Source organism: Triticum aestivum, chromosome 6B (assembly GCF_018294505.1).
Source record: "Triticum aestivum cultivar Chinese Spring chromosome 6B, IWGSC CS RefSeq v2.1, whole genome shotgun sequence".
Classification (NCBI taxonomy): Eukaryota; Viridiplantae; Streptophyta; class Magnoliopsida; order Poales; family Poaceae; genus Triticum; species Triticum aestivum.
The window spans coordinates 93,470,378-93,481,981 of NC_057810.1; the positions used below are offsets into that span (position 1 = coordinate 93,470,378).

Sequence of the window (11,604 nt, forward strand, 5' to 3'; positions counted from 1 at the left end):
TCTGTGAGCAGATCTTGATCAGCTTGGAGCTACTGATGCTTCTTTTTCAGGCTCCTCGTAGTGGCCATAAGCCGGCGCTTGAAGCTCTCCTGCTCTATGGGGTCCTCAGGCACGCCGAATTCGTCGTCACCGAGGCTAATCTCGTCTTCAGAGGGGGGCATGTAGTTGTCCTCCTCCGGGTACCCGTCCCTCTCCTGTTCGTCTGGGCTGACCTGCCGGTCTTCCTGTTCAGCCTGCTCGAAGGCAGGCTGATCGGGGTTGTATTCATCTTCGGCACCATCCGGATTGTTTTCGTCTCCTGTGCTGGTATTGTTGTGGCGGGGCTTGGAGCGGCGCCGATGACGCCCATGCTTTGCTTTCTTCCATGAGGGGTTATCCTCCATTGCCTCATCACCATTGGTTTCTTTCGGAGTGTCCACCATATATATATCATATGAGGAGGTGGCTGTCCAGCTCCCCATGGGCGGTGGTTCCTGTTCATCTCCTGCATCATCGTCCACACCGTCGATGTCTTCAGAGTCAAAGTCAAGCACGTCGGTCAAATCGTCGACCGTGGCAATGAAGTCGGTGATGGGTGGGCAACGAATTCCCTCGTCGCCTGCTTCCCACTCGAGCCGGACATAGTTCTGCCAAGAGTCTCCTGACAAAGAGAGAGACTTTAATGAGTTCAGCATGTCGCCAAAGGGCGAGTGCTGGAAGATATCCGCCGCGGTGAACTCCATTACCGGAGCCCAGCTAGAATCGGCGGGCTCAGGGGCGCGCGGTCTGGGCCCTACAACCAGACACGAGTCCAGAGGTCCGGAGACACAGGCTTCCTTGGGGGTGAAGTCTGTGATCGGCTCTACCACCGATGAGTGTGCGGCCTCCGGGGCGGGGTCCATCCACCCATCCTCGGACGATGCCATCTGCCCCAGATTTAGGTTTGGGGCTCCTGCAGGTGCGATATCCCGAGTATTGTCTGACAACAGGTCTGAACTGTGCTCATCGAGACTGTTCGGCGCTCCTGGCGTAGGCCCGAATCCGTCGAAGACCAAGTCTCCATGGATATCGGTCATGTAGTTCAAGTTTCCGAACCTCACCTGAGGGCCAGGGGCGTAGCTGTCGATCTGCTCCAGATGGCCAAGCGAATTGGCCCGCAGTGAGAAGCCGCCGAACACGAAGATTTGTCCGGGGAGAAAAGTCTCACCCTGGACCACATTGTTGTTGATGATTGAAGGAGCCATCGAGCCTTGCAGCAACGACACAGAGGAACTCTCAATGAAAGCACCAATGTCGGTGTCAAAACTGGCAGATCTCGTGTAGGGGGTCCCGATCCGTGCATCTAAGGCTAATGGTAACAGGAGGCAAGGGACACGATGTTTTACCCAGGTTCGGGCCCTCTCGATGGAGGTAAAACCCTACTTCCTGCTTGATTGATCTTGATGATATGAGTATTACAAGAGTTGATCTACCACAAGATCGTAGAGGCTAAACCCTAGAAGCTAGCCTATGATGATTATGATTGTCCCTATACGGACCAAATCCTCCGGTTTATATAGACACCGGAGGGGGCTAGGGTTTACACAAAGTCGGTTACAAAGAAGGAGATCTAATATCCGGATCGCCAAGCTTGTCTTCCACACAAAGAAGATTCCCATCCGGACACGGGACGAAGTCTTGAGTCTTGTATCTTCCCGGCCCATCAGTCCGGCCAAAGTATATAGTCCGGCTGTCCGGATACCCCCTAATCCAGGACTCCCTCAAGGGCCTCGGCAGCTTTTGCGGTCATGGCTTCCTTGGGGCCAAGCAGGCCGAACTGCTTGACCAGAAGCAGAGAGGCGCACTGCGCCACAGGTGCCTTGTGGCCCGCAGCCGCCTGCCGTGCGCTCTGCCTGGTCGGTGTAGCGCTGGTGCGGGTCTTGGGGGTGCCGGGGTGCGGCGGGCCGGTGGAGCAGGGATGAGGTGCGCTGAAGGCTTGGAGAACAGGCTGCTGCTTGGCCCCGCGTGCCCGTCCTCGCAGCCAATCTGGAGCTGCATGACCTGCTGTGTCATAGCGCCAACGTGGACAGCAGTGGAGGCGGACGAGGGAGGTGCACGACAGGCTGCCGCGACGGGCTAGGAGGAGAACTCCAGTGGGGCGGCGAGTGCGTCAGCAATGACCTGATCAATCTCTTGCTGGTTGTTGCCGGTGTCGATGGCGAGCGGCGGCAGCGGAGGGGGGGAACGGAGTCCGCCGCGGCGAAGAAGGCAGACACCAGCGACGCGGGGCCGGCGAGTGGCGGAGGAGCGGCGATCCCTGTGTCAGTGCTGCCCAGGCCCGTAAGCAGCGGGAGCGGCGGCATGGCCTTCAGGTTGCTGTCGTTGGAGCGATGCTCGCGGCGCCCACCCTTGTGCTGGCGCCTGCTCGAGTGTTGACTGTGGTAAAGAAAAGAAGGGACTACAAGTTGCAGGTGGAGTCATTTGGAGTCTTTGGAGTAGCAATGGTGCTGATGGGATAAACTCAAATCCAATGTACATGGAAGTTTGACGCATTGATGAATTCAAGGTGGTGGAGAATATTCGCCAAGGTGGAGTTTGTTGGAGTTGTGTCGAATATAGTGTACAAGGTAGGTTACAGTTGGACTTGTAGTTGTATTGTGTTTATATAGGATATGGAGTCGTGTCCAAGTAGGACACTTGTATCCTAGGCCTCTCATATATAGAGGGGGTAGACACACGATGTAACCTATGCCAACATAATAGCACCGGAACACAAGGGAAGCCGGCGGCATGTGCCGGTGTCCAGGGCGACCGGGTGCGGTATTGTGACGGTGTCACGGGGAGGAGCACCCGTAGTCAGGCCTCAAGGATGTAGCCATATCGGTGAACCTCGTTAACAAATCTCGGTGTCGTGCTCGTGTGATTGCTTGGTCCTCGGGTGATCAACGAATCAACGGTATGCCTCGGATTTATTCTAACACAGTAGGTAAAGGTAACCAAGATGAGAGATCCCAGTTTCCAGAGCAACTATTTACTAAATTGACGGTATGACTGAATGATTCAGTTTCAGAGGAATTATTTTCAGAGCCCCAAGAAAGTAACGACGGCAAGTTCTAGTGTATCGAACTAAGGATAACCTAGTAATTTACTGTACTCTTGTTAGTCTCTTAGTATTATCTGATCCTTGATAAAAACAAAAATTCCCCATCAAAATCCATCCAAAACAGAATTTAACAACACCGAAATTTCTATGTATACAAGTGCAGAAACCTTACATCCTTGTATGCTGCACACTCCTTGAATAATTTGAAGTCATCAACTGTAGAAAACAAGAAAAGGTAGTAATCAGCCTTGGTGATTGCTGAAGACCTTTCTCCGTACTTCTAGCTTTGCTCTACATCTGGATGGTATAGGGATTCTGAAAAGCAACAGAAATAAATGTAGTGGAAACTTACTTGATGGAAAATGGATAACAGCATCGTGACTGTGTATATTGTCCATATGATCCAGACAACAACCTGATTCGAAATATAACATCACGATTTGATTTTCAGACCAAGGACAAACTATGCAAATTATAAGTTGGCAAGCAGATCAAGGTAGAAAGTGCAGTCATGTGCACTGCAAATTCATTGTCATATTGGCAATGTGACAACAAAAGCAAAAGAAATCTGTTTTCGTCATACCTAAGGTTGCCTGCACTGTAATGGATGGTCAGCTTCTGAAGATGAGATAATGCATCCTGCACTGCCTCTCCGGATGCAGTCTACAAGAAATATATCAAGAACATAAACTCGACTCGTTAAAATCCTGTTGGGGAAACTTATTTATTTATCTGACAAGTTGCACAAAAAGGAAGATGTTTCCAGTAGTAATAAAGTACTGCTTTCTACACCAAACTCCAGAGTCGAACACATGGAACAAGCAAGTACATTCTGAAACAAAGTAGTATAGTACAGATAAAAACAGTGTCTCACTGCAAGTTGTGACAACATAACCAAGCAACACTACACTACAAGCTCCATGCATTTTATCAAACTTCCAAATAGGGTAACAACAAGATTATATACCAAACAACAGATTTCACTGCTAAACTCTTGGAATAATAATAAAAACAGTAGCATTAATCACAACTCACAAGTGTTGTAGATTTGCAAGGTCAGATGACTATTGCCAAATTAGAATGAAGAACAACACTGCCGGCTGTCATGCTGGATTCAGATATAATGATGAGAGTTCAAGAGAAATAGTGATAAAACAAACTAGACAGCGACAGTAAAACAGAAGGACCCACCATTTGCCATAAATTCGAGACAAACCTGCAAGTTGATACTTATTAGAAATTTTGTGGCGATATCCATTCATTCAACAAAGAACATGATTAAATATACCTTTCTAAGAACATGTTCCCCACCACATCAGGTGTACAAATTACACCCTGCCTGTACAAAAATAGGCTCTGGAAGATTTGAAGGGGGCTGCAATAGTGCTTTTTCCAAATAAAGATGAACATGCCATAACTTAGTTAGCAATAATAGATAATCCAGCTAAATGTTAATGTGATCTTTCTCCCAAATAAACATCCTCCACATCAACTCAATGTTTAAACACAGATCGGTTACAGTTCCTAGATATAAGCATTAATGGATAGCATAGGTACTACAGCGGTTAGGCTGCATTGTCGCCATAGCTGACTTGACGGAATTCAAGATCCTAAAGTAGTCAAAGAACGAAGATGAGTGCTTGCCCTCCAAGCCATCACGATGGTGTTGGTTACTTCCGGCAAGATTATTACATGGGCTGCCCCTAATCACCAAGTAAAAGCCACCAAATCTACTAACGTATGATGCAATTTCATCATCCTTGAGGAATTTCACATCAGCAATCTCAATCAACGTGCATGTCTGGGTTTGATCCCACCAACTCCTCAAAATCTCCCTATTAGCTTTGCATATCTCAACAGAAACTACTACCCTCATGTGGATCCCAAGCTTGTGCAAAGCAACCTCTCCTCCTACGATACCGGTGAACAAGGACAACACAGTAACACCATTGGGAAACATGACCCTTGACACTGACAAGTGGTAAGCGACTTTGTCAACATGGAATGAGTTGCCGAGAGACTTGTATCTCTGTGTCTTGCCGACTCCTCTTGTGTGATCCCTTGGGAAACCAAGAAGATACTCCATCTCATGAGGTTCCAATGGAGCAACCTTGTTTTTGCCAACCCAGACAAGGTTCCATTTTGAGCATTCATGCCTGACATATTTCTGTACACTTTGAGGTGGTGGATTGCCTGAGCTTGAAAGAGCGCGCTGGATCCGTTCTGTCACCTTTGCACTTGCCATACATGTTTGCAAGCAACTGAGGTGTGTTCTCTGGTCCCAGGATGGCCACCACATCTTGTAATCAGGGAATGCCTCAAATATGGTCTTTGGGGGTAGAGGGGGAAGCGGTGATCTGTTCTCGGTTGGCAAATTTTGGATGTATCCCCTTTTCCTAGCAGCTTCACACAGATGAAGAGAATGCACAAACTCTGGTTGAATGTCAAACAAAAACCTTGTAATTTTCGCCCATACACCTTTTGGAGCTCGGGCCACATTTTTCATAGTAGAAATAAGGTGGTCCGGTAGCTAGTTCAAGAAGCACTTGGGTCATTGATGGTCCCCTATAACCAGGAAAGTTAAACCCAACCATTGGATTTGGGAGAGGCATTGATTCCTCATCGCTGCCATCCGAGGAAGGTCGTTTGCCTTGTGCTCCACCTCCATATCTCTTCCTCTTTTTCTTGCTCTCTTCAATCAATCTTGCTCTCTTTCTCCCTCCAAAGGAATCGAAGCATCTATCTGTAACCTGCCAATGTACACAGATTCCAGTGTCCTTCATCAAATTAAAAGAGCGAAACCATTTTCCTGTTCGATTGTGCATCAAACCACAAGATACCTGATGGTCAGATAAGTTTCTAGAGTGACAAACTTCTGTAACCTGTGATGCACTAATTGAGTCAACCAATATAGAGAGATCAGCATCCACACCTGGGAAAATTTTAAACAAAAGTATATAGAATAAGGTGGTGCCTTTTCCATGAAGAAAGAATGAGGGTCAAACGGAGGCATACGGCATACCACATATCGTAATAGCCATGTTTGTTTCATCTTCAGAAAATCCCATGCCTCGCAATGAGTTGATCTTCTCATCCTTGTCTGACATCTCTCGTAGAAAATCCTGCACAAAGGTATGACAAAAGCCAAGATTAGATGTCAGCTCTAAGAGGTAGATGTTGCTTTCCTGAGGTTGGTCTTGGAAGGTTGTTTGATGCAACTAATTAATGTGGTAAGTGATGTTCTTTTCCAGCATTATGATCATTTTGTGTAGCTGAAAGTCAAAAGAAGAATCTTGAACTATGCCATTTAAATCTTAAAGACCTTGTTCATCCTAACATGCATGCTAGTTCTCAACCCACCTTTATGGAGAAGCGAAGAGCTGGGTTGCAGCACAAACTTTACAACAGTGTAGGATAGAATTATTTAGGTCCAGCTATATCATTACTTCTTTCTATAGTATTCAACATTCAAGTTTAGCTTCTAATTCTTCCGAACACTTCTGAGCCCAGTATGATTGTACACTATATCTTGGACTACAAACTATATCAAAAACCATAACCGTTGCACGAATTTAGACTCCTGCAGGTTAAAGCACCTATAGTATGTGTAATATCTTCTCTTGGTTCAACCACCTGATATAATTTTCTTGTAGCAACATAACTCCACAAGTCATAATCCTTGTTACTAATATTCAAATGCATAAGAACTGGAGATAAAACAAGTGGTGTCTGACAGAAATTATTTTTCTGATTCATGAAATTCACAAACAAGCAGGACAATAATACACCCAGTTTCTATAGTTTTCTAGTTTGTTTGATTAATCTGTAGGAGGTATTGTCTAACGTTATTTAAATCACTCCTTATATTACGCTTTTATAGGAAAAAAGAACTTTAACATGGTGAAAATCCTATGTAGAAAATTTCAAGTGCTCAAACTTCACAATGAAATGCTACTACACTGATGAAAGCTCAAAACAGTAAGAACAGGGGTGCTCAAGGTGTGCATGGCAAAGATCTCACATATATTAGCATACATATGATTAAAGAATTTTTTGCTGCTGAACTAGAGATAAGAAATCATTTACCTCATAACCAGAATCATCAGAGCTTGACTCTTTACCACCAGTATCATCATCGCCATCCCAGTTCTGAAAATCAAGACCATCATCATCTTCAACACTAGGGGGGCTACAGCCAAAATTAGAGTGATTGTCCACTGCATAATCATCACCTAGTGCCTGCATTTCACATCTCAATCCGAATAAACGACCCTTGCCATGAATCAAGAGCAGTACAGAATAAATTGAGTAATAAAGCACATGGATAAATAGTCAAATACCTTGTACATGAGGAGTAGCTCGAGCAGAGCATCTGCATCACTATGTCCTGAAAACAGGAGGTGTTAAAAAAGGTACAAACACAAACAGGATAAATAAAATGGAGCTGATTACTTCTATATTACCAATCTCCTTGATACTCGTCACGACCATCTCTTTTGGGAAGCCCATTGCCACATATCCCTCGATCAAAGAAGTAGGCGGCGCTTCCCCGTTGATCCACCCATCCAAACTCTTTAGATAGTTACATGAACAAATATCACACCATTAACATAATTATAACATATCATGGATAGCTCTTGCGCTGAAATACAAAATTTATGTTTGACTTACGAGTGTGGATGGGCCAGGAGCATCGAAGTTCCTCATAGCCGGAGCCGATGAGGGCTCAGCCTCACCATCACTGTCCCACTCAAACTTATCACTGTCATCACTATCACTATCCCACTCAAACTTATCACTATCATCACTATCACTGTCCCACTCAAACTTATCACCGTCATCACTATCACTGGTCCAATCCTGTGACATGAGTTAAGCACACCTCGGTTAATATTGAAAGAAAACCACCAGAAAACCAATTATAGTGAATAAATTGATGCAAAAGAATAATAATTTTATTATGCCACAAGTCCACAACAGCCACAAGATATCAAAATTGAAAACTCCGACATGAAATCAATACAACTACATTTGACTCTAGAGTTTCGAATGCATCAAAAGGGAAGAAGAAAAAACCAATTTTTTATTGAACAAACTCCCCTCAACCTCTGTCAAAAGACGAAATTAAACTAAAGCCCAGAAAATATACATCAGTGTAATTAAAAACAGTCTGATTTGTAGTTTTGGGGATGCCTAACTAACCGAAGTATGCTATGTTTCAGATAGTGGGAAGGATAGTTCGCTGGGCAGTATGACACGACACGCATAGTATTTACAAATCATGATGGATTAAGTGATCAAGTAGGTAAAATCTATAAAACTGAGCAGGATTGCCAATTATCATGCCTAGAGTAAGATTAACTAAACAAGCACTACTGATGTACCATTTCATGATGCTTTTACCAAATGGATAAACAACGGTGTTTGCAGTCCAAATGAACCATGCAGATGCATGAGCTGAAGCGCTGGACAAGTAAGAGTTTTCTTCATTTTACCATATAGGTGGATCACGGTAACATAAACTAAAACAACAGAATCTTGGCATTAAAGAGTGTCAACCTGGTAATGCTATGGTTGACTACAAGAGTGTCAATGCATCAACATGAACAACATATGAAACAAGAGATCATGCGACAGTCGTAATTCGAAATGCAAAATCAGCAGTCTCATTCAACTCTAGGGTCCAGAATGTCTCAAATAAATCAGAAGAACATATACTGGAGCAACTGGACTATAAAAATGATTCAGATGAGAGTTCCCAACAAAGAAGGTATTTAGCTTGTGGTGCTCTCTCTGCTATACAGACTTGTATTCTTGACAGACTAGTACAAGCAATGGTGGATCAGATACAAGAACAATGTGAGAAAATGCAGACAAATGCTAACAGATCGAGGAGTCCACCGGCCAATGCAACACAACGTCTGGTCTACTATATGGTGGATCCTACTCTAGTGTCTGGAGCGCATCAAGGAACTTCTTTTTCTTTCGATTGAACAAACAACAAAACAGCCCATATGCAAAATAGAGGCATGGACAGAGATGCGAGTCATCAAGAATACCAAATGCAAGGACTCTCATAAACTAAAACAGCAGGACCCCGGCCGGTATTAGACACTCTCCACCTGTTGATGTTGTTGCCTGATCAAATAGAGTGTCAATGTGTCAACATGAACAGCATGAATAACCATCTCGCTCTCCTAGGCGACTCCCTCTCCACCGCCGGTGGCCACTTCGGCCCCGGCGGCCACCACCACCCTCCTGCCACTGTAAACTCCTGCTGTGGCAGCCACCACATAGTCATGGAAAGTCTCCTCCATTGGGACTTCTCTCTGGGATTGGCGATTAAATCTCAGGTACAGGATAAGTTTGGATCCACGGTGCATTTCTCTTCGGCCAATCCTAGATCCGCCAAGGAATTCTTCCTTGTTGTCTCGTTCTCGTCGGCATCATTCACGTTGACAGACGAATCAGTGGCCCTCGCGCTCCAATCCTGCATCGGTGGTCTCAGCTTGAAGTTTAGGGTTTTGCAACTAAGTGATTGCCGTTTCAGGTTCTCGGTAGCCTCAAATCATGTTGGACATTTTATTTATGACCTTAAGGGTCGGATTTGGCCAGACTTCATCTGCCACTTTCACCTATTTCGTGGAGTTATTGATTCATGTTCTGTTCGTTCTGACATTGGCTGGCACGCGGACAGGTTTCTTCCTGAGGTGGGCTTACGTCCTATAGCTGTCAAATCTAGATGGCTTCAAGAGCAGCAGAGTGCTTTTGATCATCGGGCATTGGATGTCCAACTCCCGGATCCTTTGAGAGGTGATAAACAAATTTCTTCGCCGGAGTTGGGACGACCGCCGGCCGCCGCACATATCTCTTTTGGTCAGTTCAACTTTTCGGTGATTGTGGATCCGGAGCTGAATATCCGGCTGGGGGATTTTGTTTGTTCTGGAAAGGATAGTTCGCAAGTCTTGCCTTCTTTCAAGGGATCTCGTTTCAAGGAATCCTATTGGAACTCCATTTCAGATGATAAGCTATATCATATTATGGATGGCTGGCAAGCGGGTTACTCTGATATTGATGCATCCTTGATGGTCCATATAAAAGATGTGCCAACTCAGGAGTATATTGATTCTCGTTTGCTGAAATGCTTAAGCTGCTCTCGTCATGGACATCTTGCATCATATTGCACAGGTACTTTTTGCCAATGTTGTATCCGTGTCATCGATCAATGTTTATGCCCTGAATATCAGTTTGATCGAATAGATACATGCATGTTGGGCCGTAAGCTACGTACCTTCCTAGTGTGTAATCGTAACGATCATTTTGGACCTAGTTGTCCTGGGCTTAAGAGGTGCCAATACTGTAGCTTATTGGGTCATACTATCTGCCGGGGGGGTTGGATTGGGCCAACTTATTGTTGGCGGCCCAAAAGCTTCAAACCGCCCATGCCTAGTTTCGAGGAACGGAAAGATATCAGCTGCACAGGTTGGCGGGATATACACGGTAAAAATCAGGGTCAGTTATGGAAAGTGAAACAGAAAATCCCGTGTACTAGTGACGTGGCCACCTCTCATTGCCTGTCGATGCGACTCCCTCCCCCGCAGCTGTCAACTCCACCGCTCCGGGGGGCCAATCAGATGTAGTCTTCCCAATTTCATCCACCTCCCCTCCCTCCTCTGCCTCGTCTTCCCCTGTTCCAAGCCTGGAGCCCTCGAAAAACCCTAGTGGTGTCGCCATGGCAAACTTTCTGGTCAGGCCTTTCGCCTTCACCCCCGTCGAAGCACACATTGAGCGCGAGCCTGATCATCGTCTGCAACGGAGCACTACGGTTGTGGATGAGCCGCCGCTGAACCACGACAGTTACGCTTTGATTGAGATCACCCCTCCTGTCCCCGATCATCAGAAGAGTTACTGGTTGGAGGAAGTTTGTCGGATCATTAGGGAGGATCTGGAGTATCAGATTGAGGACGAGTTTGTTTATCCGATTGCTATTGGCTGTGTGGATTTTCTTGATGCTCAGAGTAGGGATGGCGCCATTAGGGAAGGTCCGCATGCTTTAACTGAGGATTCCTACTTCACTTTAATCCCCCATGATGAAGGGATTAACATGAGAATGCCTTCTTTTCAATATGAAGTTTGGATCTTGATGCTTGCTTTTCCTATGGATTACTTGACTGAACATTATGTTCATAAGGCGGTTTCTCACTTTGGTAAGCTTCTAGCTTGGCCTAGACCGAACGAGAAAAAAGCTCGAGCCCTTGTTAAGTGTCACATCAAAGATATCGCGGAAGTTCCTCATAGCCTGATGGTCACCAAAGTTGGAGTGCTGCCGGGACTGGGCCGTTCCTGGTCTGTCCTAGTTTATGTGCTAAATGGCAGAGACATTGTACCTGGGTTGCAGGGGACTGAAGATACTCAACCTCTTCTGAATGCGCCACCGCATACGTACACTCTGCCATACTATACGATCATGCAGCAAGCTAGGATCGATGAGATGGAGGCGCAGCAAGCAGCTAATGAGGCAGCTTGGAATGGCAATGAGCAAG

At 45.6% G+C, this 11,604-nt stretch overlaps 1 pseudogene; it reads right to left on the reverse strand.

The window, feature by feature from the left end:
- Positions 1 to 1,723: 1,723 nt before the first annotated feature.
- LOC123138897 (DNA (cytosine-5)-methyltransferase DRM2-like) lies at positions 1,724 to 11,111 on the reverse strand (annotated as a pseudogene).
- Positions 11,112 to 11,604: the final 493 nt, after the last annotated feature.